At 47.5% G+C, this 4389-nt stretch overlaps 1 protein-coding gene across 2 annotated transcripts in view; it reads right to left on the reverse strand.

The window, feature by feature from the left end:
- Positions 1–1438, reverse strand: part of DDB2 (damage specific DNA binding protein 2) — a 23749-nt gene extending 22311 nt beyond the window's left edge. The window contains exon 1 of one of the 2 annotated variants that reach the window (XM_019519267.1): positions 1362–1438. The gene's annotated coding sequence lies outside the window, so the exon portion shown is untranslated. The remainder of the gene's footprint in view (positions 1–1361) is intronic. The other variant, XM_019519268.1, reaches the window with a different exon arrangement.
- Positions 1439–4389: the final 2951 nt, after the last annotated feature.

The raw sequence follows: 4389 nt of genomic DNA on the forward strand, positions 1-4389 counted from the left end.
TGGCTCTTAAAGCACTGGGGTATCTGTTCTAGCAGATCTGTTTTTACAAAATAACTGAGTTTAAAATGTACTAATCCAAACAAGGCACATTTGTGCAACTTTAAAATGCAACACCAGTCTTTGCAGCAGCCCTGGCTACTTCATGATATCCCTGTTCAGGCTCAGCTAGGGAAAAGGCCGAGTGCTTTTGTGGCTTAATTAGAACAGGGCTTCGTCAAACACTGAAAAATAGCTTCCGAACACATGCAATCAACTCCCCTGGACTCTTCAATCATGCTTCTAGATGCTGTAGTGACAGGCATACAGCAAATACTGGGAGACTTCATGGTTTTCCAGATCATTTACAAAGAGATGTTGGGACAGAATTAATTTGACCCCACATTGTAACGCTCTGAACTAAATTTTCAAAGTGATCCTCTCAGTCCAAAGTGGAGAGCCTCCTACTCAGCCTTCCTCCTTGATCTAGTCTAGAAGTGTACAAAGCAGAAAACATCAGCAGCAAATCCCAAGTACCCTCCATGGAAACTCTAAGACCAGCTGATCCTGTGACAACAGGCTGTTTTATTTTTAATTTGTGGATGAATGTCACCAACAACTCTCTAGCACCAAATGGTGTTAGGTGGGTAACAAGCAAGCTTCCCCATATAGCATCCCCGAGCTGGCTTGGCACACCCTCTACCTTTCCCAGACAGGGCTTGACATAGCTCTGGCAGTGCCTGGCCGATCCAGCACGCCTGCACAGCCTTGCTGCCATCTGCCCATCCTCGCCTGCAGCTGGGGTGGCCGTCATAGAGGACTTTCCAGCTTTCTGCTACTCTGTCTGCTATCGACACGGAACCGTATGCCTTCATGTCCTCTCTTTTTCTCTTCAAGAGAAAAAACAGAGGACATAAAGGCATCTGGTTTTGTACCAATAGAGGACAGAGGATAACCAGACGGTCCTCTATGATGGACACCCCTACCCACAGCCCTGGAGGCTATTCCAGTGCCGGCATCCAAGGGCCAGGCTGGCTGGCACCAACTCAACTCCACGGAAGGAATGGCCCGGCCTGGCCCCACCTGTCCACACGCTTCCCAGGGCCAGCGCCTCACGACCTTTGCAGCCCCCTTGAAAAGTGCCAGCTCTTGGCTTTCACTCGCTTTTTTGGAGGCCGGAAGCATGACAGAGCTGTGGGCCCCAGGGGCATCTCTGGGCTTATCGGGTGCGCGGCGCCGGCGCAGCCTGGAAAGGGACCCCTGGCACCCCGGGGCGCTGCCCGAGGACCGCACGAGAGGCAGTGACGGCACCCCAACCACGCCGCATCCACCGGCCCCGGGCCCTGGCACCCTGGGCGGGAAACCACCCTCCCCCCGGCCCTCACCTGGGCTCCCGCGGCCTCCGCTCCTCGCAGCGCCCGACCGGCTGCAGCGCGCCCTCCCTGCCCGCCGGGGGCCCGGGCTGCAGTGTGAGGCTGCGCAGGAAACAGGCCCCGACGCGCCTCCGCCTGCTGCAGCGCCGCCCTCCGCCAAGGGCCTCCCTGCACGGCCCAGGCCCGCTCCTTCACAGTCCGAGAAGCCGGGCTGGAAGGGGCCTCCAGGTCATCTCGTCCAGCTCCCCGCGCCTGAGGCAAGATCAGCCCTATCCCAACTGTACATCCAAACCTCTACCTAAGACTGTCATGCGCGAGCCAGTTTTGCAGCCAGTGCTTTGGGCTCACGTGAGCAAGGATTCATTTAAGCAGCCAAGCTGGAAGCCCAGGGGGGTTACGTCAGCCCCTCGCCTCAGCAGGGAGCGAGGTGCCCACCATCTGTGCGACTCTTAGCAGGACTGTGAAGAGGGACCATGCCGGGCACCAGAAGGCTCTGACTCTTGCTGAAGACAAGAAGTCGTCCCTTAAAAAGTGGAGTCTTAACTCTGCAGCGTCACTGAGGCAGCTGCGCTGACAAGCACCCCCGTGGCAGCTCTGTTAGGGAGAGAAGTTGAAGAGAAAGTAGCAAGGTTTTGTCCGTGCTACTATAACACTCACCCAGACAGCCCCAAATCTCGACAGGAAAAGGAGGCCAGCAAAGCAGCCTGTTATCAAACATGTTTTCTAAGCTGGTGGTTCTCAACCTTGATAGCCTCAAGGCATCTCTTGGAAAATACCAGCTGCCACTTTTCCCTTGCTTTTTATAACTACAGAAAAATAGGAGAGAGAGAGAGCTGTTCTTCCATTGCAAAGAACTGAGAAAGACCACAACGGGCAGAATGATTTTAACACTTTGGATTCCTAGTTGAAATCTCTGGGTTTATTTTGTGGATTGTGTTTGCATATCTAACAGTGCTAACCTTGTGTGGTGCCCCATGACACCCTTGAAAGGATCCTAAGGCACCCGAGGATACCTGGCACCCTGACTGAGAATCACTGTCCTAGGCCTATATGTGAAGAACAGTCTGGTCACACACAGAAGCTTGCAGAAAGCTTCTGACATATCACTGGATAACAATTTATCAGGTTCTTAAATGTAGGTTTCCTAGACAATCTTTTTATTGGTTTTATTCCTTGTTTGAGTGATAAACAGATACATAGGATATAATTTTGTGGTGTCAGTTTGGGCTTCAGTTAGTGTTCCCACACAGAGCTATCTGACCTTCACAAGACCACTTTCTAGGGTTGTTCTCAAAAACAATCTCTGTTTATAATTTAAGCCAGTGTCTCTCAAACTTTTAAGTAGCAAGTACCCCCTAACTGCTGAAAATGTTAATGAGTACCCCAACACTCAGTTTTCCCAGGGATTTTATATTTACAGACTAATGTGTTGGAAGAAGGGCTGTGTATATAAGGCCGTGATATGACAGATGTCTGATCTGGTGTGAGTAGGGTTGCCACCTTTTACACCAGGGGTGCACAACTGAAGTATGTACCTGGGCTAGAAGTGATGTTGGCCAAAGCTAGGAAGGCTGAACCCAGTGCTGCACAAAGCATGGCATGCCAAATTATTATTGGGGAGTTTATTCCAATTTTTTTTATTCCAATTTTTTTGCCATAGTTTTGAGAGCAGGAAGGGGCAAGAGAACGAGGAAGATGGGGAGACAGAGAGAGAGGAAAAAAGGGTGAGAAAGAGATAGTGTGGGGTACCCATGTACCCCTTGCCTGTGTCTTGCGTACTGCCAGGGGTACGCATACCACAGGTTGAGAAACTATGGTCTATGCCAGGCAGAAGTAGGGAGGGAAGAAGTAAGGTATATTGATTCATGGAGTCAACTGCCACACTACTACAAGGGAACCATGTTTGTCCAGACCTGTTAATCAAGCCTGTTGATTTGTGAAGTTTGTGTCACCTACACCTAAATAACAACAACAACAACACTAATAATACATGTCTGGTGAGGTCCAAAAAGGGCTTTACAGTAACCAAGATGTGTACTACATAAATTGAAAAGTGTTAGAAACATCCACAAGAAGTTGCAGCTCCATATTAGAGCTCAAGGAAAAATGTGCATTTAGACTGTAGCTAAAGCAAATTCAAGAAATACAAGATGAAGTCTAGCTCAAATTCAAGTTGCAAAATCACTTCAGAGACCATTAGGATTCTCTGGTCTCTGAACTGATAACTGGTACTTTACAACGTGCAGAAATGGAGGAGAAAACAGACCTAAGCTATCACTACTTTGGACTGCACCTTTGTGGGTCCTTAACATGTGACTCCTATAGCCATTCAGAATTGTCATCCCTACCACCAACTTATACATACAAATCATACAATATCTGTGTGTGCACTTCTCAAAAGATACTCTTGCTACAAGGGACACCTATGTATAGATAACAATATTTTTCTTCCTACTGGAATATAATAATGTTGCATCAGTCACTTACACCCTATATAACAAACATAACATATTGGAGATACCAAATGATTAGATGGGAAAAAACTATACCCACCCATGGAAAACACTTAGCTCCCACTACATTATTGTATCTGTCAGCCTCTGCACATCATTTTCAATCATCTTCTGCAAAAAACAAAACAAAACACAGCATCCTTTTCAGTGCTGAATCAATTCATAATCATTCAAACTAGCATCTGTCATCAGGACATAAGACTCATGAAATCCTGAGGACCTGTTAAACTAGATCCCTCAGGAACCTAACAGGGAAAAAGACTTCCTACTCTATACAGGAAAGGGAAGTGTGTTCAGCAGTATTCACAGCTTCCTAGAGACTACAAAGGAAAGAGGAACCCGTAAAGTTAAATAATAGATAGCAAAAAGTGCTGATTATATTACTTTCATCTTAACCTCTACTGGTTTCCTCAGAATTGAAAAATTGTGATTCTTACCTTTCCATTGAAAAGATAGGGATGAGATGGAAAAATTCCCACTGACTTCAGTGGACTATGAAACGGTCCCAAAATAAAGAACAAACTGTG

The sequence above is a fragment of the Gavialis gangeticus genome, unplaced genomic scaffold, assembly GCF_001723915.1.
Source record: "Gavialis gangeticus isolate Ggan-Ray unplaced genomic scaffold, GavGan_comp1, whole genome shotgun sequence".
NCBI lineage: Eukaryota > Metazoa > Chordata > Crocodylia > Gavialidae > Gavialis > Gavialis gangeticus.